The 25,003-nt window shown below is 39.9% G+C and overlaps 1 pseudogene; it reads right to left on the reverse strand.

Moving 5' to 3' along the window:
- The window catches only part of LOC102871053, a 2,919-nt pseudogene extending 2,577 nt beyond the window's left edge, over window positions 1-342 (reverse strand).
- Between the last annotated feature and the right edge of the window lie 24,661 nt (window positions 343-25,003).

The raw sequence follows: 25,003 nt of genomic DNA on the forward strand, positions 1-25,003 counted from the left end.
GGGGGATGGTGTAGGATAGGAGGCCGGTTCAGGATAGGGCAAGCTTTCTTGCTTCTGTTTGTACATAAGGTAATTAATTATGAGTTCTTCTAATTTTTCAAAACAACCAGGTAATCTTTGTCCAGAAGGAAAAAGCATTCTCTCTTGGGAAGTGATAATCGGGCAGAAACTGGAGTGAATATTGAGATGGGTAGAGGAAGAGACTTCCTGCACTCTCAGTGGTCTTCGATGGCAGGGTCAAAAGGAACAGCTGACACTGGATCCTATGTTGGCTGGTGCCAGAGTTCCTTTGAAATCTGCTACTCAGGAAGTACGCTAAGGTAATTTTAGCGCTCACCTCATTTGCGCCTTTTGTGTAGAGATTATGTGCTGTCTTTTGTCTGAAAATTATTTCATACGTTTTGTCTGGTTTTCTAGTTGTTTAAAATGAGATGGTAAATCCATCCTGTGGTACTCTGTCATGCCTGGAAGTAAAAGTCCTGTATTTATGCACTTTTTGAATTTTAAAATATCTGACCAGTAAGGAATACATATGCATATTTAAAAATATCATTTCCTAAAATCTTATAACAAAAAAGCAAACCAACATTCTGCCCTGTCCTTCTCATTCCAGCTCCAGTACGTAGGAGTTACTCCTTGATAACCAATTTAGATTTTCTTCTTATAGCTAATGCCATATGTCTGCCTTACTGCTATTTATCATTTCTTGGTTTTTGATATTACTCATTGGCTTCCTGTTTTAGTAGAAATGGATATGTAGCCCTTACACACTACTTCTATATTTCCACTTTCCATCCTCCAAATATAAATAGATAACATTTTTTTACATATTGTGTAACTAGTTTTAGATCATTATAGCTATGCAAATACTGTTGATTTCAAATTCATATTAAGTCTATGACTACACTTAATTTTTAGGTTTTTTTGTTATTCTTAGAATTTATAATTGCTTGATTTAGAAAATGCATATTTTGTATACATATGTTCTTAATAACTTTAAATGTTTCATTGTCTTCATAATTGTACTGAGTCCTCGCCCTCTTTTTATTGGAGGCAACCCTTCTGGCATTCTTAAGTCATGCTTGTCAATTACACATCTTTTCCGTGGGATTCTCCCAGCACCACTTTCCAAGGTTGTTTTCATTCTTTCTGTTTTCTACGTCATCTTCTTTCTTAGTTTATTCCCACTTTTAAACTGGGGTATATCCTCAAATAACTTTGTAATGAATGAAGATAATGTTGGGGTTTTCAGGCTGTTAATCCAAAAGTTGGGAGTTCAAGTTTACTAAGCACTCCATAGGGGAAAGGTCTGCATTCTTTTCTCATAAAGATTTACAGTTTTGGAAACCCAATGGAGGGTGTCATGAGTTGGAGTTATCTTGACAACAATGGGTTTGTGTTTGCTTGAGATCGTTAGAAAGCACTGTGTTAGTGCTATGTTAGTGGCACCATAGGTTAAGCTCTGGGATGCTAACCAAAAAGTCAGTGGTTCGAGCTACCAGCCACTCCAAGGAAAAAAGATGGAGCTGTCTCATCTGTAAACATGCACAGCCTTGGAAACACTTGGGGGCAGTTCTGCTCTGTCCTGTTGGGTCACTATGTGTTGGATTTGGATTGCAGTGAATTGGGGATGTGTGCTGCAATACCGTAGGCATGCAGTTCGAGGCCACCGGCTGTTCCACGGGCGCAGGATGATGGGCAATTTCCTCCCATAAAATTAACTGTCTCTGAAAACCTGCTATAGTGTCAGCTATGTGTGGGTTCTGACTCTACAGTACACAATAAAAACACCAATATACTATACTTAGTGAATAATGTGATTATGTGTAAAATTTTAAGTTAAAAAGAATCCTAATAGAATTTTGAAGGCTGAACTCAGTCTTTCAACCACTTAACCCAACTTAAGGCTGTTGAGTCAGAACTGACCCATAGCTGACCCACGTTCCTGTTTTCCGAGACCGTAGATCTTGGGAGATTGCCGATCTTTTTCCCTAGAAACTGTTGTTGGATTCAAATGGTCAGAGAGGCCTTTTTTGAGTTAGCTGCACACCCCCCTGCCCACCAGGCCATAGAGTTTTCTCAAAGTGTTTGTCGTTGTTGTTGTTTAGCCATCAGAATTGCAACAATAAGGTCTGAGGTAATTCTAATTCTTATTTCTTCTTTGTGACCTTTTGTCTTGTTTTTATTTAAACAAAAATATCTTTATTTTTTTATTCATGGAAATTCTAATTTCATGTAATTTCAATATGACTTTTCCCCCCCATGTCATGTCGTGTGGATAGTTTCAATTTTTTCCTACTCTTTCTTTTTATTATTCCTATAATTTATGTGATAGTTCTTGAGCTTGTGTTTTATGGTTGAATTTTCTCTCCTATTGTTCATCTCCTTGTCTTGTTTTATTATCCTTCAGATTTCCCCAGCTTGGTTTTTTGTTTTAGCAAACAAATATATACTATTTTCAAAGAACTCTCTTAGTTTCTTCTTTAATTACCTCTTCTTTAATCTTGCAATCTTTTTTATTTTGTGTGTGCGTGTGTGTGTGTGTGTGTGTGTGTGTGTGTGTGTGTAAGTGTACCGTCAAATCAGATCTGACTGGTACAGGAGGAGACTGCCCCTCCTTTCCCGGCAGAGCATCTGGTGGATTTGAACCGTGTGCTTCTGGGATTGTAGTTGCAGCTCCTTGCCACTAGGCCACCAGAGCTCCCCTTAATCTTGCAATCTTTTATATCTAACTAAAAAACAATATCAGAAAACTATTTTCTTATGTTATCTCTGTTAAGGAGGATTTCTTTCTTATTTTTTATTATTATTTCTTTCTTCTTCTAAACTTTTATCTTTCCCCACTCCCACTCCCCATCTCCGGTGTTAACATCGATTTCTTCTAGTCCCAGGGCCAGAGAATGTGAGGCTCTTGTGGTCTGTTAGTCCTTTGCTGATTGTTTAGTACATGATTGGTTTTCTTCCCTCTTGTTTTATAGAGGGATAGACTCATAGTCATTCTTTAGATGGCTGCTCACAAGCTTCTGATACCCCAGTCACTACTCAATCCCAGCAGAATGCAAAGGCTGTTCCTGTGGACTATGTTATGCCAAATTGTGTGTCCTTCAACCTATCATCCTGAGGGGAGGTTGTGCTTTTAAGCTTATGAGTTTAATTAACTTCAAGATATTTGTCAAAGTAGGTTGTCATTTTAGGGTTGCCCAAACCCCACTCACCACCAATGAGTACGTTCTGACTCTTTGTAACCCGCCATCACATTTCTGAGGCCGTGTATTTTAATAGGAGGAGATTAGCTGTCATTGACCTTTTGGTTAGTATCTCAAGATGATGTACATGGCACCACTGACACTCAGAGCCCAGACACTAGCCCTCCAATAATCCCCCAGAGATGTGATTGACCATAAGCTTTCTGCCTGCGAAAGACTACAATGTGGGGACAAAGAAGAACGTGATCTCATTAACTTGATTTCGGTTAATATATTTGTTATAATATTTTCCTTCCATCTCTTTTGCTGCTCCTAAACTCTAAGTTTCTCCTATTTTTCTCACTCTCATTGCCTTCCAGTTGGTACCACTCATAGCTGACTCTTATCAGGCTTTTGGAGTCTGTAAGCCACATGGGAGGAGATTACTCATCTTTCTCCTAAAGAGGGTTGCTCTCTTCAAACCACTAGAGGGTTATCAGTGCAGCTTTCTATGGGCTATGACACCAGGGACACCCCTCTTTCTCTAAAGAAGAAAACCCAGATTTTAAAGCTTCCTACCCTAGAAAGTATCGTGCTGTTAAGAGGCCATGGTACTAGAGATAGTATAAATAATGCTAGATGGATCTTGGCTGAAAGCAGAGAGTCCCAGAGGAATGTCTAATCTGTGTTTCATTGACTATGCAAAGGCATTTAACTGTGTGGATAATAACAAACTGTGGTTAACTCTGAGAAGAATGGGAATCCCAGAACACTTGATTGTGTTAATGTGAAACCTATACTTGGACCAGGGGCAGTCATCAGAACAGAACAAGGAAACACTGCAGTATTCAAAATTAGGAAGGGTGTATTCCAGGGGTGTGTCCTATCTCCATACCTTTTCAAGCTATATGCAGAACAGATCACCCAAGAGGTTGGGCTCTATGAGGAGGTGGAGCCACAATTGGAGGAAAACTCATCAACAATTATATTATACAGATGACACAACCTCGCTTGCTGAAATTGAGGAGGACCTAAAGCACTTGCTGCAGAAGGTCAAGGAACACAGCCTTCAATATAGATTGAAACTGAACATCAAGAAAATAAAGATTCTCACCACTGAGCCGATTGGCAGCATTATAATAGATTGTGAAGAGATTGAGATTGTTAACAGATTTAGTTTGATTGGATCCACAATCAACATTCTTGGTACCAGCAGCCAGGAAATAAAAAAAATTTAAAAAAAAGAATTTTGTTGGGAAAAGCTGTCAGGGACCTTTCCAAGAGTACTGAAGGGGGATGATGTCAGTCTGGAGACTAAGCTGGTCCTGATCCAGGCCATCATCTTCACAATTACTAGCTATGCATCAGAAAGTTGGACAATGACTAGGGATGACAGAAAGATAATTGAGCTATGGTATTGCGGAAGAGTATTGAATATACTATAGACTGCCAGGAGAGCAAATAAGTTCATCCTAGAGAAGGTGAAACCAGGCTGCTCCTTGGAGGCAAGGATTCTGAGGCTTCATCTCACATACTTTGGGAATGTTACAAGGAGGGACCAGTTCTTGGAGAAGGACATGATGCTTAGGAGGGTGAAGGGACAGCACAAGAGAGGAAGACCCTGGATGAGGTGATTGACTCAGTGACTGGGGTAATGAGGGTAGGTGTGTTGGAGACAGTAAGGTTGGCATAGGATAGAGCAGGGCTCAGGGTTGTCGTACATAGGGTTGCTATGAGTTGCAAGTGACTCAACGACACCTAACAATAACAACAACAACCCAATAAAAAGATGAGTGAATTTGGCAGTAGATGTTTTCACCTTTCCAGGGTTTTATGGATCATGATGTTTTTTTTTCTCTATTTTATTTTTAATTACAATTTATTTGTTTTCCCTTCTCCTTTGACTTTTTGAAGGTTTTTGAAGTTTAATTTTTAATCATAGTATACATGCACATTAAAAATACTACCGTACAGAGGAGCTTATAAAGAAAAGAACCTCTTCTTTTTTAATGCCTCCTGCAATGTTATTTTCCACCCTTCCAAACCAGCAACTATTTCTTCATCAACAACCAATCTTAAAACACTCACTCATTGTCATTCAGCCAGAACTGACTCATATTTGATCCTCTGTCACATTTCTAAAGTTGTAAATTGCATGACAGGAGATTGTCCATCTTTTTCTGAGGGAGTTACTGATAGATTCAAACTATTACAGAGTCTCTGCCTTCAGGCTAATAGCACCACTCCTCGTGGACTACACCACCAGGGCTCCCTTCTGTCTTTTAAAATGTGTCGAAATCTCACATATGTTAATGTTTCCTTCTCTGTCTTTCTGTAATAAAAGATTCCAAGGTTTATAACTTTTATCAGTATGACTATAATGAACACTTTTTGGTGTTTGTAGTATGTTTTCCTTTTTTGTATTGATGGATCAATACAGAATCAAAAGCATAAGTGAGAAGTAAGATTTAAATTGGAGAAAAAGGTCACATTTCTCCCCATGTCTGAACCTGAGAACTGTAGAGAAAATGTGAGGCTGTTGACAAGGGAAATGAAGAGCTGTGCATCGCGTGTGTCCGTCATTCTTAATGATATGAATATGTTTGTAGTGAGTGATTGGTTTCTGAATGTTTTGAGTTCTCTTAAGGAGTGGAGGAATCTGTTTTTTTTTTGAGAAAGGAAGAATTATGCAAAAGCAGCTTCACCAACCTCAGTTCATTGCCTGAGACAGGCCATATTGGTAGTCTAGAAGATGCTACCCCCCAAGGATATAAAACCTCCTTTCAGAAACCCAAGACCTTAACCCCGAGGGCCAGATAACTTCAAGCTACAATTCTTGGGTCTGTCCAAGGTCTTGATTTCTTCTAAATCCCCAAGCCCATCATATATATGGGGAAATTTGGAAATAAAGGAGCATGGCAGGACTCCCTAGTTGGTAGGGGTTGCTTTCTGAGTACTCTGTGTCTGGGGTAGGGCCAACAACTTGCACTTGGCTTCCCCTAAATGACAGACCTTTCTTAGAAATTGATTAACTTTATTCTGCAGCTCAGTTCACGGGATTGTGACCTGTGTGGCTGGAGGCTTACTGCTCATTCTCAGCTGTACCTGGTCTTTCGGTGCCTGGGGTCAAGCCTATTACAGGTAGCCCTGGGTTTCTGAGTGGAAACTGAAATTTGATTCATTTTGCCTTAGTATCTTCTTTAGACTTGAAGCCTTTCTAGGACAGGGGTAGGGTATTTTATTTATTCTAATGACCTTACAAGATGTTATTAGTGTCAGAATTGAGTAAGTTAAGCATAAAATAAGACTGGATGGAAAGGATGTTGGAACATATACCAATGAGTTAAGGAAAATAAAAAGTCATGATAAGACCCAATGGAAGGCAAAGGTCAAATGAAGTGGCTAAGACTAGGCTCAACCCAGTCAAACCCAGGGAACAAATTACATTGGACCTAAGTGCCTCCTCAAATCAATCCTGACATGCAGAGTAGAAGCTGTCCCAAAGCAGCCTAATTAGTGTTTTAAGCACACGAGTGGCGTCAAGAACAATGGACTGGAATAAGAACCACCCATCAAATTCTGAACTCTCTGCAACAACATCCCTTGACCCATACTGAAGCCTGGAACACACCCAAATGAGCGAGAGTATCGGCTATATTAACCCACAACGAACGCACGTGGCACAACACCTTTCTCTACTCTACTTTTGAAGAGAAGGCTTGTCTTTCTGGGGAATATCTTTTCTGATAAAACTGTCTTTCACCATTACTCCTAGCTCCTTGCCTTTCCTCTCAGCCATGTGCTCTAACAAGGGCTTGGCCCACACAGGTGTTACTTTGAGCAGGACAAACAACTTATAAAAGGGTTGGATGAGGCTGAGACCAGGGCATTTGTCCATGACAAATTCACATCCACTTCAGTTCTTAGTCCAGGTGAGGGAGGCCAAAGCCAGGGCATCGACCTCATAGGAACAGGACCACTGAGAAAATATTCATTAAATAAACAATGGTCAGAGAATAAGATGGTAAATGACAGCCCCTCTGAACCCAAAGGTGATGCCTTTCTAGTGGTTTAGCCCCACCAGCAGCTCCTTAGGAGACATATGGGCAATTTCTGCCTGTGATGTTTACAGCTTTGGAAACCCACTGGAGCATCAGCTATCAGTTGGTTCTTTCTCAGTTTACGATGAGTGTGAATTTATGGTAATGAATGTGAGTTTTTGAAGGAGGAGGGTGTGGCATGCTGCACTGCTAACAAAAGTCAGTGGTTTGAATCCATATTTGTTCCATGGGAGAATGATGGGCTGTGTTCCTCCAACAAAGATTTACAGCCTCTGAAACCTCAAGGAAGGTTTCAGTGAGTTGGAATCCACTTGAGGACAGTGGATTTGATTTTAGGTTTGGTAAATACATTAGAATTCCCAGGTCATTACATTGGACCTACACAGATAATCAAGATATTACTATTTTAAATTTAATAACCTTAATAATCCATATGCAACCTAAATTATCTCATGCCATGTGATTGCATATTTGCAGGTGCTGAGGGTTGTTGTTGTTGTTGTTTTTATGTGCTGTAGTGACTCTATGCACAATAGCTGTGAACCCTGCCCTGTCCTGTCACTGTCTCCAACACACTTACCACCATTTACCCCAATTATTGTGTCAATCCTTCTCATCTGGGGTCTTCCTAATATCTGAATATTTTAATGAGTCATTATTCTGTCTACTATAAACAGCAAGAGGACTTTACCTGGATTAGCAATAACATTGCAATCTCAGGCATCAATTAGTTGGTACTAAATGAGTGTTATAGTTCATAAGTGCGGAGAACAGACAGGAAAGAATTTTGGGCTTTGGAGATTAGAGAAATCTTCATATCAGCCAAAGGAACTAAATATGTGAAGATTCAGGGATAAGACTGTCCCTGATTAAAAAAACCACAAGAAGTTCTTCAGTAAAGGTGAGGTGATAAAGATAGAGATTGAAATAGATGAATGTGCTACATGGATTTTCAGACTTTGACCTTCTATATTTCTCTTCTGTATCATAGAAGAGAAAGCTGAAACCTGGAGAATGAGTGTCCCTTGAGATGGTCAGCTGGCAAAGACACTGGCCAGATGGTCAGGAGGCATGAGGGTGGGGAGAGGGAGGCCTTCACTTCTGTCTCTATCCATGAATGCTTTCAGTAAATTAAAGTCTCTCTGGGAATATTTCTAGAAAATCCCTAAAATTAGCTCTTCCTATGTTATCATCTTCTCTTATAGGACTGTAGGACTGACTGCTCCTGAAGCAGTTGTTCTTTTTTTATACTGAGAAGCTATCTATTGAGTTGAGGGATTGCTTTTGTTTTTGTTGTCGGCTTTTTTTCCTTCTTTCCCAATTATGAGTTGACTGAACATTTACAAAGCAAATTTGTTTTCCATTCAACAAATAATCTGTGTTTTCTAATTACATAAATACTCAAAATGTAACCATACTCTTCCCTCTTTATCCCCATGCTTCTCATTTCCCTTAATCCTTCCATCTTAATCTATTCCTATTTGCTAGGCTGTATCATGGGCATGTGCTGCTCTTTTGACATTAAATGGTTTGTTATTATAAAGAGTTCATGCCTTTCTGGACATCTTTAGTTACCCTTTCTTATGGCATATAGTCTGTAGCTAGTGGCACTGCTAACCTTAGAGCTAAAATCAGCCGTTAATCTGACAAATAAGTGCTCATTGTGAAAGTTAGGCCAATTTCATTTCCCCAGGTCTTCTTGATAAGTGGGAAGCAAGTACAATCAAAGCTTCTCAAGTCATGGACTTCAGGGGATGTATGAGTTGGGTGTTTAGCAATCTTCAAGTTCAGTAATTTCTTTTTTATAAACAGGAAACAAAAGCCTAAAAGAATGGAACAGTTTGTCTAACATCACCTGGATGATGGAAGAACTGAGAGTAGAATCAATTTTCCAGTCTTCCAGCCCAGTGCTGCTTTCTGCCCTTGTTATCTACCACATTCCATTAACTGATTCAAAAACAAAACCTTAATGAACCCTAAAGTATTTTCTTCTTGAGCTCAAAGAATTTTTAATTGGGGAAGGATGTGCCCAAATCTATGATGAAAAGCAATTAGTAGAATTCCAGTGGAATTATTGGGCCATGACACATTGTTTCAGCAAAGACTTTTGATAATGTGAGTAAAAAGAAGATGAAGAAGAAGAAAATGCAGTCATTCTGTGTTCTCAGAAAGGTTTGTCTTCTTTGTAAGCACTGTTTTCTGGTGAGGCAGAACCTAGTAAGCCACACAGCACCAACGGTCTATGCTAACACCTCACAACTGAGATGCAGCTGATAGCACAGTTCTATTTCATTATTAGCCTCACTGAGTAAACCTTTTCTGAGGTCTGGCTGTGAAAGGAAGACTCGAGTTCAAGGGCTTCATCCTCTTTGTGATCCAATTAAGGTTAGGTTGATGACCATTTAATTGGCTTTCAAACCATACCAACCGAACCCACACTCTGAGGCTAGCAAAATGAGTCATCAACTTCACCGCTAACTCTCACTTTCCTCTTTTTCTGAAGTTTTACTCTCCTCTCTTCAATCTAGTTACTACCAGCTTCATGTTTTGTTTGGGTTGTTTTTTTTAATATAAATAAAATTTTTATTTAAACTGGTTTATTTACAAAGTTACACTGGATATTCCCATTTCATTTACCTATCTCTTCCTCTTCCAAATTGTGCGACCCTATGATTAAACCCCCCCTTTCCCACCACCCATCCTTACACCTCTGCTCCTCCCCGCCTTGGATGCTCATTCACATTGTACAGTAATGATCTTATACAGTATTTGTCCTTATGGGACGTAATTAGTTCACTCAGCATGATGCTCTCCAGTCCCTTCCAAGTTAGGTAGTGATGTACAAAATCATTGCTCCTCCATGCTGTGTAGTATTCCATCATATGAATGTACCATAACTTCTCAATCCATTCAAGTGTAGTTGGGCATTTGAGCTATTTCCATGTTCTTGCAATGGTGAATAACACTGCTATGAACATTGGTGTACAAGTCTCCATTTAGTGCCTCAGTTCTCATTTTCTAGAGGTATATTTCAAGCATTGGAATAACTGGGTCATATGGAATTTCTATGTTCAGCTTTTTGAGGAAATGCCAAACTGCCTTCCAAAGTGGTTGTACAATTTTACAATCCCACCAACAATGTACAAGAATTCTTATCTCTCTACAGCCTCTCCAACATTTATTATTTGCTGTCCTGTTAAACTTTGCCACTGCTAGTGGGATGAGATGGTATCTTATTGTGGTTTTGATTTGCATCACTCTTATAGCCAGTGATTTTGAGCATTTCTTCATGTGACTGTTGGCCATCCAAATATCTTCCTCTGTGAAAATTCCTTCTATGTCTTTTGCTCATTTTGTAATTGTGTGATCAGTCTTTTTCTTGTTGAGTCCCTGTAAGATTCTATAAACTTTTGATATGAGACCCTTATCTGAAATGGTATTGCCAAATGTTTTTTCCCAGTCATTAGGCTTTCTTTTCACTGTGTTGGAAAATGGTTTTTTGGTGCACGTAGGGGTTGAATCTTTAGAAGATCCCATTTATCAATTTTGTCCTCTCCAGATTGTGATTTTCTGGCTGAATCTGGCAATCTCTTTATACCATAGACTAAGCTGTCTACTTTCCTCTCTTCAACCTAGTTACTACCAGCTTCTGTTTTCTAAAAAAAAATAATAATAATAAAAAATTTAAAAAATTAGCACTGTCTCCTATTTGTAGGCCCTAACTAGCTTTATTCCATTCAACTCTTAATTTCTCCAGAGCCACGTGTTATACTCATCATCTGACGTAGCCTACATCTGTCCACTTGGAGCTAAAGCTCAACTCAGTCTTCATTCGTTCTAGTTCTCAAAAGCCCTTGTTCTTCCTACAACAATCACTCTGGCTCATGCCTTTGGTTTGCCTCCAGAGGTCAATGTGACACCCAGGCAACAGTAGATTTTCTCTCCAACTGCCTGGATCTGCCACTCTGATGTCCACCTCCCCTCCTCATTTCTCTGTCCTTTTTCTTCACTTTCAGAACCCGCTTTAGGTTTCTTCACCTTAGTTAGGCAATCTCTTCTGTTCCTGTTCTTGATTTATTCACTGTAGCCTCTCACCAATTCTGGGCTCTGGTTTATCATCATTGGTGAGATAGATAGATAGATAGATAGATAGATAGATGATTGATGCTTGCTTAACTTGGACCAGGGGACAGTCATCAGAACAGAGCAAGGAAACAACTGCATGGTTCAAAATTGGGAAGGGTATATACCAGGGATATGTCCTATCTCCATTAATTTTTTCAATCTACATGCAGAACAGATTAATCCAAGAGGCTTGGCTCTATGAAGAGAAATGTGGCATCAGTATTAGAGAAAGACTCATCAACAATCTGTGATATGCAGATGACACAACCCTGCTTGCTGAAACTGAGAACCTGAAGTACTTGCTACTTGCAGCCAAGGACTGCAACCTTCAATATGAATTGAAGTTCAGCATCAAGAAGATAAAGATTCTCACTACTGGACCGATTGGCAGCATCATGATTGATGGTGAAGAGACTGAGATTGTTAACAGCTTTAGGTTGCTGACTCCACAATCAGTACCCTTGGTACCAGCAGCCAGAAAATTAAAAGACGGATTGCATTGGGAAAGCCCGCTGTCAGAGACCTCTCCAACGTACTGAAGAACAATGATGCTAGTCTGAAAACTAAGGTGTGCCTGATCCAGGCCATAGTCTTTGCAATTACTTGCTATGCATCAGAAAACTGGACAATGACTAGGGATGATAGAAGGAGAATTGATCCCTTTGAGCTGTGTTGCTGGAAAATAGAATTGAATATACTATGAACTGCTAGGAGAACAGGAGAACAAATAGATTCATCATAGAGAGAGTGAGACCAGGCTGTTCCTTTGAGGCAAAGATTTTGAAGCTTTGCCTGATCTACTTTGGATGTGTTGTAAGAAGGGACCAGTCCTTGGAGAGGGATGCTATTGGGAGAGCAGAGGGATAGCGCAAGAAAGGAAAACCCTCTATGAGATGAATTGATTCAGTGACTAGTGTAATGGGACAAGTGTGTCAGAAACAAAAAGATTGGCACAGAATAGCCCATCAACAAATGAATGGGTAGAGAAGCTGTGGTATATTGACACGATGGAATATTATGCAGCATTGATAAAACAGAGAACTCATGAAATATTATACAAAATGGGTGACCATGGATGACATTATGATGAGTGAATTATCTCAGTCACAAAAAGACAAGTATGGTATAATGCCACTGTTACAAAACAGGACTGACATGGGGATTGGGGGGAAACTAAAAAAAGAGGGGATAGATAATGTACACAGCATTGAGACAGATGAGGGAGAAAACTGTATAAAGAAATATATAATTAAGTATTATTGGCATGACAAGAGTCCAAAATAAGAGCTATGTAGTAAAGTGGACTGGGGAGGGGGGACTGTATAATAATGAAAGAATTTTTATTTTTCAAAGAAAAAGCTAACTGGTGGGAGGGGAACAGGGAGGAATATGTGCAACAATGAACGAATGGAAATCGAAGTTCTCCATAAACTTTTATTAAAATCTCAGTAAAGAGAAAAAGGAAAAAAGGAAAGTTTTGATTCTGAGAACATTCATATTGTGATCACCTTATTAAAACTGTAAATTCAAAACCATCATACAAGACCAATGGAATTAGAATCTGAGATTATTACTTTTAATTTTGATAATATATAACAAGATATTTGCCATTTTCAACATCTTCATGTGTCCAGTTCAGTGACGTGAATTATATTCACCATAATTTCAGCCATCATACTTAATTGTTCTTGAATTTTTCCCATTACCCTTAAGAGAATCTCAATGTCTAAAGAAACATTAGGATAATTGTTAAACACAACACAGTTTGATACCTTCTTATCAAATCTATTGTCCGGTTTTTTATTGGGATCTCATCTAAATCAGCCATAAATAAGCAGGTAAAGATCCCTGCTGGTCTAGGTGATCCTTGTCAAAGGAAGGTTCCAGACATCACCAGACTATCAAAGAACCATTGTTACTACATGATCTTGTATGTTTATCATTATTAAACATGTAATTCTGTCTTTGTAAAAACAGTGCGGCCAATATGGAAGTGGCCTTGTGTGACCTCTCCTAACTCCACTGGGGGGAAGAATCTCTATCAACATTATCATCACAAAGTGGATACCTATTATACCAGACATACTCACACATTCCTGGACATCATTTTGCCAAGTTTAGCACTAACTATCCCTCCCAAGGTCCTTGTTTCTCTACGACTGGCCATGCTAATTGACAGCAATAGCCACACTCATGCACTATACTCACAGACCATAAAGCCATAGACCATACTCACAATTATGGAGCTTATTGGTGGATAACAAATAACAATTTAGGTTGGGAGCAGTCCAGATACAATTCTTCAGTCAGTGCAACTTCTCAGATAGGCTCACCTCTGATTTTTAGTCTAGTACTTCTAGGCCAGCATGTTATAAAGCTTGTTTAGTCCTGCCAATAGTGACATCTCCTCAAAGTTCCCCAGAAACCTGAGCAAAGGTCTCAGCTCTGGCTCTGAGGAGCAGAGTTCCAGTTCAGCTCTATCTTAAGTGCATCTCTGGTTCTCTTCCATCTCCGCTGCTGCTATGTCTAGATCTAAGTCTATCCCACGCAGAAATGTCTGACACAAAGGGATGTGCTCTCTGCTTCTTTCTTGATGGTAGCAATGCTCCTGTCTTCTGCCTCTGAACCTGATTCATTCAAGCCCCATGGGATGTCAAAACTGACCTGTCTTCCCATGATCTGTCTACATACCACATTTGCATATTCCCATCCAAAAACTGCTGTTTGTCTCATTCACAGCATTAGTATATTCCTACGCAGCCATGTGACAAAAAGTCAATGCCAGTGGCTAGGAAAAGAACTTGAATGAATAATTCACTGCACCACAATCTTCAATAAATTTATTGAAACTTTTTTGAAAAATAACATTTTCTTTTAATTGCAATTTTAACACACCTTTACAGAAATGTTAGATTTTCATTTATCCAGTTTTGCACATTTTACCCCTTCTCTCTCCCTTCCCCCATCCCAGTTCATTTTCTTTTTTTAAAATATTTATTCATGGTTGTACAATTACTTACCTCCCCCCCACTTCCCCTCAGCTCTCTTTGCAGTGATAAAGCTCTTATTCTGGGCTGTTGCCATATGTACAATGCCTAATTATATATTCCTTTCAAACAGTTCTTTCCTTCATCTGTTCCATGCAATGTAGAACTTATCCTAGCACAAAAGGACACTAACTTCCTAAATCACTCAGACTACCTAGGACTCTAAATAAGGACACGTGTCTCTGTTTGTTTCTCAGGGAAGCACAGGCAGTGTGGGGACAGCTTGCCACAAGTCTCACTTTGTCAGAGTGGAGCTGTCAACGTTGGCAGGTAAGTCTGTTCTGATGGTTGTGATAAGTTCAAGGGAGTTTGTTGAGGAAAAAGTGGGTCATCATTTGGGGATCTAAGAACTGACATAAAAATTTATGTGAAAATAAATCTCCGTAGGAGGTACCCATCAAATGAAAAGAAGCTTAAGGACATTAAGTAAAGTAAAAATATGCAAAGAGTCAGGGAAGATAGCTGAGGAATTAGAAGAAACTGTGACCAATTACAGAGCTACAGACTTCAAATTGGAAATAGTCTCAAAAACCAGATAGACTAGTGGTTTTCTCCGCCCCCCCCCTTGTACTGTTTTGCTAAAAAAAAAAAAAAGAAGAAAAGAAAATCCTGTGCAGAAGTCTAATATGAAAAGCAGGCTAAGATAGAGTTGCTTTGATTGACATGTACATGTGTATACATGAATGTATGCATGTGCATGCATGTTTGCATATTCATGTGTTATGACAGACTAGATTATGCAGTGTAAAACCCTCAAATCTTATCAGCTGCTATTAGCAATGACTTTTCCTCTCCGGGCTGTTATGTCTATCCTAAATGGGCTTGGGTTCAGCTTCATAGTTCCTTACTCCAGTGCTCAAGCAGATGGAGCAGCCACCATTTTTAACAATCCTAGTTGTCAAGACAGAAGATAAAAATAAGTTCTAGAGGTTCTTAAACTGGAAATTCAATATTTTTATTTCAAAATTACACACAGGACTCCTACTGAAGTACATAGGTCAGAATGAGTCACTTGGCCATTGCAACCACCAAGGGCACAAAATAATGCAATGCAATCCTACTGCATGCACAGGAGGTAGAAAACAGAAAATGTTTGATGGGCAGCACTGCTATTGTTGTAAGTGTGTGAAGGTGTGTCTGTGAGCTTTCCCTTATCCCCCATATTATCTCCAGGTGAACTAGTCCACAGGGAATGCTGCTGAGTCAAAGGTTGCACCTCTCTGGCAGTTCAGCTCTCTCGGGGGAGAGGAAGGAAGGAGAGGTGGGGAGAATGGTGACTCAAGAGTTAAACACAGATAAAGAGCAGAATGATTCTGAGAGGAAATGTGAACTTGAGAAATTTTCTGTGAACACTTGCCATGCATTCCAAGTGACAAATAGACGCAGTAAAGACATTATATTTTCTCTGATTACTCAGGGGATGCTGGGCAATATAAAGAGGTTTTGACGAAAACAGCAATTGATGATGAAACGTGGTCTTTCTAATGTGGTGAGGGAGCGGAGCGGAAATCATCAACTTTGCAGAAACCTGGGAGAAAAACGTTCTTGCTAAGAGCACAAATGAGCACAGCATTAACTGACTTCACTCAAGTCAAGAGCAATGCATAGGGAGCACACACTCCATAGGGTTAAACAGCTCCATTGAGTTCAGCAAACATTAGCACTCAAATGTTCTGTGTCATGAACAGTGCAAAGTGCCAGGAATACAAAGACAAATAGCACGTGATCTGACAAAGAGATGGTGAACCCAAACTAAGCTAGTAACTTCAGGAGTGGAGAAGTAGCAGAAGACACACGATTTTAAGCTTATTAATACTAGGGCAGAAGGCAAGGTTAAAGGAGAAGTAGTACACAGAATGACTCTTAGGCTTCTCTTCTAGGGCTTCTCAATGAAAATTCTACTGTCATTTGGTGCAGACCAATTCATTGTGCCAGTGTGCCCCCTGTATCGGAATCTCTGGTGGCTGAGTGGTAAGGAGTTGCACTGCCGGACAAAAGGCACCTGGCTCAAATATACCAGTAACTCCATTGAAGAAAGGAAGATAATCTCCTCCCATGTAATTTACTGCCTCTGAAACCTCACCAGAGGGTCAGCTATGAGCTGGTTCCAACTCAACAGTAAGTAGGAACAACATCTCCTATAGGTTGTTATTGTTATGTGCCATTGAGTCGCCTATGGCTCACAACAACCCTATGTATAGCAGCTCTGAAGACTTGCCCTGTCCTGAGCCAGTCTCACTAGTTCTGACACACCTACCCTCATTGCCCAAGTTACTGTAACAATCCATCTCATCCGGGGTCTTCCTCTCTTGCACTGTCTGTCCACCCTTCCGAGCATGATGTGCTTCTTCAAGGACTGTAAGGACATCATGCTTGGGAGGGTGGAGGGATGGTGCAGAAGGGGAATACCCTCTATGAGGTGGATTGACTCAGTGATTGGGGTAATTGGGATGGGTGTATCGGAGACGGTGTGATTGGCACAGGACAGAGCAGAGTTTAGGGCTATTGTACATAGGGTCGCTATGAGTCGCAAGCGACTCAACAGCACATAACAACAACAACAACAACAACAACAACTTGCATCCTACCTGGGAATGACTGGAACCAAGAGAAGCTGTGCCCATCAGTTTCAGGCAGCGTAGGACATTTCAGAAAGAGCTATGTTTTCCAGCCAGACCCCATCTGCCACCTCCACATGTGGACCCTATGCAGTGGAGACAGACAGCTTTGCTCTCTATGAACAACACAGGAGCAGCACTCTTACTGGGTCCTGCCCTCTTTTGAGAATTCCAAGTAGCATTTTCTTATCCCGAGTGTGTAGCAATATTGCTTTAATGTCTGGGAAAGTGTGAACAGTAAAAACATCATTAGACTTAAAGGCTGCCCCCGAGATGGAAGCTAGAGGAAAGCAGGAAAGCGGGCCCTGAAGAAAAGAGGAATTTGCTGAAAATGAGTTGTTGAATAATTTATCATTAACTGAAAAGTCAATACCTTAAGTGAGGCATGGTGAAGCTCAAGAACTTGGAGGTAAACACTGTGAGGGTGTAACCTTAGAGAGAATATTATCAGAAGGAATGGCTAATTGGAAGGTGTTGAGAAGCGGAGAGCGAGACCCTGGCTAAGGGTGGGCAAACCCTGACCAGGTGTTGGGGATGGGACACAAAGGATGGGCAGTACAAAGCTTACACTAGATTTTGCATCCTGCCTGGATGCAAGTGAGGAGGCCAGAAAGGAATTGAGGACTAGCTGAGAACAGAATGAATGTAGCTAAAGAAAATTTCCAACAATACCTGACTAGTGGATAGAGGAAAGCTTCCTAGAAGACCCAAGCCTAGCAGGGAGGGTTTGATTGAGATGAAGAGTGAAGAGAATTTCATCACTGAGGAGTTAGGAAGCTCACATCTTCAAGCAGAGTTAAAATGTTAGGTGGAGCAGGAGAGAAGCTGAAGAGGCTGGTGGTAAGTCAGATTGAAGAAAGCCAATAACAGAATGGATTTTATCAGAAGTTAGGGCCGCTGCAAATTCTTCAGCAGAAAATTAGCATTTATTCACTCAGCAAATGCTCAGCATATTAGCATATTTGAGTAGTTATGCTCTAGATTTCCATGCATGGTACTGGGTATTATTCTATGATGGACACAAGACAGGCTTGGTCCCTGACTTCAAGGGACTTATATAATAGCAAGAAGATAAATAATTTATAAAACATTAATGATAAGCAAGCTCTGGTGGCCTAGTGGCAAGAAGCTGCACTGCAATCTGAGAGGTGAGCGGTTCAAGTCCACCAGATGCTTTGCTGGAGAAGGAGGAACAATCTCCTCCTGTACCAGTCAAATCTGATTAGACGGTACACACACATAATAAAAATAAAAAATAAAAAATTAAAACAACAACAAAAAACATTAATGATATTCATTGTGCTGTTTTATGTGAATAATCTCAATCCTTACAGGTGAAATAATGATTTCCATTTTGCAGATGGTGAAACTGAGACTTAGAGACATTAAGTATCATGTCCAAGGTAGTTTATCTAATAAATGACAAAGTTAAAGCTCAATGATGCAGTTAGTATTGGAGGTTGAACACTTATATAGCAAAGTATGGCCTATATTGAACATGTGACTCTATCCAGGGATCTGGGCAATCTTCCTGGAAGAAGGTGCTAAGATGGCACCTGAAGGATGAGACTGGGTTATGAAGTAGTGGATAAGTGGAAATAATGAAGATTGAAGCTTGAGAAGTGCGAGAGGTCACAGATTTGAAGGTCTGTCAGGGAGGCTGGACTTCTTCCTACAGACAAAGAGAAGCCACTGAAAGGTTCTAAAATGGGAACGATGGTGTGTGTATCAATTTTGCATTTTTCAAAGATCAGTCTTGCTTGTTTGTGAAAGAACTGATTAGTGGGGCTTCTGGAACAGTGAGGAAGTAGAGAAGCAAGAAATAAGTGAACCAATAAATGTGTCAAACCCTTGAATATATTATTCACTAAAAGAATCCCTCTGTCTCTTGCTCAAAGCTTTTTTTCCCTCCCTTCACTTACATCCAATTTTAATAATTCAGCTGTTTGTTTTCCCAATTTATAGCAGATAAAGAATAACAATTTACTAAAGAATGTGAAAGTGCAGTGGGTATTCAAGGGATGAAACAATGACAGTGGTGGAAAGTGACAGCTTGATTATAAAGAACACCACAAAGAGCCATTTTAAAAACAACAACAGAAAAACCCTAAAAAAAAACCTGCTCAATAGACTCAGTTATTCAATGGAAACACAAACAGCCCTCTCCCATGATATGCTCTTACATCAGACTAGCATTTGCCTCAAGTGATTAATTTGAGTCAGCAACAACAACGAAGTGTAATGTATAATAACCTCTATTTTTTAAATTCAGGAAAACAGAAGGATGGCGCATTCCCCGCATTACTTGCAAACCTTTGGTGAGAAGCACTCCGAGATGGTACCAAAGCCTGAAACGTGCTATTCCCACTTTAAGATGAAAAGTCAGTCCTGTGTATGCCTGTGCCGGAGTGGTGTTCCCTAAGTAATTACAGCTTGTTCACAGCTTCTGGTTGCCCGTTAGTGAACTGGGAACATAAACTGAGTCGAGAGAACCAAAGTGACCATGGAATGCCAAGAATAACTTCTCCTTCAGAAACATGATTTTGACTTTTGTATGTTGATCTTGTATCCTGCCACTCTGCTAAACTGGTCCATTATGTCCAACTGCTTTCTCATTAAGTCTTTAGGAGAGATTGGAACTCTTATTCACCATTGGGTGTGGGGGTAGGGTGGAATGTAAAGTGGTACAACCACTATAGAAGGTGGTCAGGCACTTTCATAAAAAGTTTTAAATAGAAATATCATTTGACCCAGAAAATCCACTACTTGGATTATACTCTAAAGAAGCCAGAATCATGACTGAAACAGAAGTATGCACATCCATGTTTATTGATAAGTTTACAAAAGCAAAGAGATGGAAGCAACCCCAATACAAATGAATTAACAAACTAATGGATAGAAAAGTGTCTTACATTCACTCAATGGAGAATTTCATATCATTGAAAAACAATGAACTCATAATACATGCTCGGAAGGGTGGAGGGAGAGGGTGGGGGAGGAAGACTCTGGATGAGATGATTGATACAGTAATGAGGGTAATGGGAGTAGGTGTGTTGGAGTCAGTGAGACTGGCTCAGTCAGGGCAGGCTTCAGAGCTGTTGTACATAGAGTTGCTATGAGTGGCAGGTGACTAGATGGCACAAAACAGCAGCAACAACAACATAAAACATCACACAACATGGGGGAGCCAGGAGGACATTATGATGCGTGAAATATTTCAATCACAAAAGGACACGTATTGCCTGGCATCACTGTTATAAAATAGGACTGACATGGGGGGTTGGGGACACAATAGAAAAAGAGTAGGTAGATAATGGACACTGCATTGGAACAGATGAGGGGAAGAACTGTCCAAGAGAAATACAGGGTTAGGTAGTATATGTATGACAACAATCTGGAACAAAGGACACATTGCAAAGTGGACTGAGGAAGGGGATAGGGAGGCGGAAGAAAGATAACGTGCAACAATGAATGAATAAAAACGTAAAAAATAAAATTAAGACTATAAAAACAAAAAAACAACCAGAATCATGACTGATATTTTTTTCTAGATAATTGCAGCATTTTAGGGGTTTAAAGAGATCATTGTCATTAGGAACTTCTTCAGAAAAGCACAAGCCATAAATAATCATTTGGGGTCTAGAAGTGAGGGTTTTGAGCATGGAGGGGCTCAGTCTTGTAAGATAAACCGCATTGGCCCTCTTAGTTCTATAAAGATTTACATTTCTCTTTCTCCTGTCCCTGACTGAGCATCCATGTATTTAGACATTAAAGCATGATCCATGGACCCTGGTGGCCTTGTCTCCAAACTTTCACAACTGTTAGAAGTTATGCCAGGCCTTACCCACTGACCAGTTACCTTACTTCAGAAGATGAACTGATGGACTAACCCTGATCAACTCCTTTTAAAAAGAGAAAAACTTAGTTGCCTATTTTTTGTTGTTATTAAGCATATATATTTTTTTTAAAAAAACAAAATTTCACTAACTGGTCCTCCGATCCAAGTGGTTGAAGTAGAACAAATTCTAGCTGAAGAGTTAGAAGGTCTCCTGTGCCTTGAGACATTAGTATATTTCAGGGAGGTCGATTAAGAACAAAATCTAAAGTATAGATAGATGGGTTTGAAAGGCCCATCTTGGATCTATGACCACTGGAAGTTTGACTGTAAGAGCTGGGAAAACTCTTGCACTATTTTTTCTGGTTAAAAATTTAAGTCTGTTATGCTTTTTTGTGACTATCATAAATAGGTCCTTTCATTGGTTGCTAGTTGTTTCTCAGAATGTAGAAAATATAGATGTTTATTTATTGATTGTATATTCAGCAACTTGTTAAAGTGCCTTACAAATCATAATTAAATTAGCATTAATTTCTATATAGAGATGGGAATTTTCTAAATATTTTATAATAAAAAATAGTAAGTAGGTTGCGATGGTTAATTTTAAGTCAATCTGTTCATAGTTGTTCATGATCCTTAGTTCTATGTGCTATAAATTTCAGGTTCTATGTTGTTACAATTCATTGTCCATATTAATTGTCAAATTCATCTAATAAAACAGGATGGCAGAAGAATAATTGATGCCTTTGAGTTGTGGTATTGGAGAAGAGTACTGAACATCCCATGGATGACCAAAAGAACGAACAGCTATACCTTGGACAGGGTACAGCCAGAGTGATCTTTGGAGGCAGAAATGATGAGGCTTTACCCGCAACTCTTTGGACATGTTGTGAGGAGGGGCTATTCCTTGGAGGGGGACATAATGCTCAAAAGGGTGGAAAGTTGGTGACCAGGTGGATTGACATGGTGACTGCCTCAATGGGCTGCAATGTGTCAAGAAGTGTGAAGATGGTGCAGGATAGGACAGGGTTTAGATCTGCTGTTCATAGGATCCCTATGAGTCGTACTCAATAGCACCTAACAACAACTACAACATGATGTTATGAAGGCAAGATACAAGCACATCTGCAAAGACAGGATTAATTTTATCTGATTAAGTTAGGTCTCCTCAGAGATGAGGTTTATGTGGTATTTATACTTGGAGTCGCTGGCAAAAAGCTTGAGAGTTTTTTTATTGCATTTACATTGACTCCAAAGTGGCTGCCTAGCTCTGTAACATCTGCCTATTTGGCTTGCTATCTCTGGACTTGAACCAGCGGCCTGTCATATTTGCTGTTTTTACTTCGGACTCATCAGTATGCAAACCCAGTTGTCAGGAACTCTGCTTCCCTAAAACCCTGGACATGGCAGCTTCTGAAGTCCGTGGCCTCCAAAGACAACAGCTCGATTCCCTGCCTGCCTGCTGTCACTTTGGACTCTGCCTCTCCAGATGTCTCTCTCTTGAAATCTGACTTGCAGACCTGAGATTTCTCTCTATAAGCCCTTGAGCCACAACCTTCCTTCAAATAAGTCCCCTTGCCCCTGTCTTTATCTATATAAATAAAATGGGTATGTATGTTTATATATGGATATATTTATATTTTTGTGTATATATGTATATGTGTGTGTACATACTCAAAATTATCAAAATTCATTGCCATTAAATTGGAAACAACTCATAGCAGATCCTCTAGCAGATTTTCAAGAGGCTACAAATCATATAGGACCAGATTGCTCTTCTTTCGTCTTTGAAGCCTCTGGAGTACTCAGACCACTAAAGAAACATGGCCTTTGGGTTAGCAGCACAACTCCCTATGGATTACGTCGCCAAAGCTCCCTCCTATGTACATGTATCTAAATGTGTGTGTGTGTGTTTATTGTTGTTGTTGAGTACCATCAAGTCAAAACTGACCCATAGCTGATCCTCCAGTGGGTTTTCAGAGGCAGTAAATTGCATGGGAAGCGATTGCCCATCCTTCTCCTGTGAAGCAGCTGGTGGATTCAAACCAAGTGCCTTTGGGATTGCAGTGCATGCCTTCTTCTCATTGCTTTCAAATTGATTATGTCTCCTAACTCTGACTCTTTCTGACTCAAGACCCTCCACTGGGTTTCCAAGGTTGTACATTGCATGGGAGAAGGAGATGGCCCATCTCACTTCCTTGGAGCAGCTGGTTGATGGGTTTAGCAGCACAATTTTGTATGCTCTGCAGCACCAGAGTTCCCTCTCCACGCATGTGTGTGTGTGTATGCTTCATTGACCCAGATGCTAGAGTATTGTAAGAAGGTGTTCATCTAAATTGATTGAAATAAAAGGGAACAAAGAAATTAACTTTCCATTATATTTATTCCCTGACAATATTAAATATTAAAGTTTTCTAGAAATAAAAACATTATTCATTTATTACATACTTATTTGGTATCATGATAGAGACTAAATCTGCTACTGTGACTAAAACTCAAGAGATATATTTCTGCTGTCCTAGAGCTAAAAGACAAATAGTAGTTTCTCTTTGTGTAGCCTGAGTGAGAGATGAAGGTAGTTTGTCAGGTTGGTGGTAGAGTAGATGGAGCTGTGTAGACTGATTTCTGACATAAGTAGTAGTTAAAACCAATACAAGTTGGTCATGGGTTGTACATCAGGAATGAAAAAGAGAGACCCATCAAGTATAACCTCTGGGTTTCTAACTTGCACAACTGAGTGGAGGTGGTTATTCATGGAGATGGAAGACATTGAAAAAAGACCAGACTTGGGAGCATAGTGAGGAGCAGGAGCTCACGAGTTTAGTTTTGTCGTTTTATTTTAAATATTTGAGTAATATAAAAATGGATGATCTCAATGAATTAATTTTGCTTGTTTGGAGCTTGGTGGAGAGACCTACCTGGAATTATCTGTCTATAAGCTGACTGACAATATGAGTTGTATACAGCGAGGGCTGGAGAGACCAGAATAGGAAGAGAGAAATATATATATGGAATCTTGAGGAACTATGGCATTTAATGGCCAGGTATAAGAGGAATGGTAATGTGAAGAAGCAAGGGGAAATACGGAGAGGATGTTGTTTCAGAAGCTAAGTGAATTTGATGTTTGAGGAAAGAAGAGGAAGTTAATAATATCGCAAGCTCCTGAAAGATTGAGGAAGATTAGAACTGAGAAATGCTCTTTGGATTTCGCCACATTATAATCACTGGTTATGTTGTTGTTGTTATGTGCTGTCGAGTTGCCTGAGACACATAGTGATGCTATGTACAACAGCCTTAAACCCTGCTCTATTCTATCCCTTGCCAGTCCTATTGTCTCTGACACCAACACACCTATCCCCATTACCCCAGTGATGGAATCAATCCATCTCACTGAGGGTCTTCCTCTCCTACACTGTCCCTCCATTCTCCCAAGCATGACGTCCCTCTCCAAGGACTGGTCCCACCTTGCAATATGTCCAAAGTATGTCAGACGGAGCTTCAGAATCCTTGCCTCCAAGGAGCAGCCTGGTTTAACCTTCTTCTGGATGAACCTGTTCATTCTCTTAGCGATCCATGGTATATTCAGTATTCTTCTCCAGCACCAAAGCTCAAAGACATCAACTCTCCTTCTATCATCCCTAGTCATTGTCCAGCTCTCCAATGCATAGCAAATAATTGCAAAGACCATGGCTTGGGGTTTTTTTTAGCCTATAGTGCATGTATACATTCACACAGTACATATATATAGGGAGCTCTGGTGGCCTCGTGGGAAGAAGCTGCACTGCAATTCCAAAGGCACATGGTTTGAATTTACCAGCTGCTCTGTGGGAGAAAAGGATGAGCAATCTCCTCCGGCGTGATTTACTGGCTCTGAAAACCTGCTGGAGGGTCAGCTGTGAGTTAGTTTTGACTTGATGGCAAACAACAACAACAATATGGTACATGTAGGCATCTAGATAAGTATTATCAAGCCGACCTTCACTCATCCAAAACAAATTCCACCTTTAACCTTATTTTCTCTTTAAATACACTAGATGAAACTGCAGACCGAGTTTGGTTTTATGCATGAGTTTATACCACTGGCTCAGTAAATATGTATTAGTTTTCTTTGGGCGGCAGACTTTTGGCAGTA

Source organism: Elephantulus edwardii, unplaced genomic scaffold (genome assembly GCF_000299155.1).
Source record: "Elephantulus edwardii isolate Elephantulus edwardi_28Jun2011 unplaced genomic scaffold, EleEdw1.0 scaffold00044, whole genome shotgun sequence".
Taxonomy (NCBI): Eukaryota; Metazoa; Chordata; class Mammalia; order Macroscelidea; family Macroscelididae; genus Elephantulus; species Elephantulus edwardii.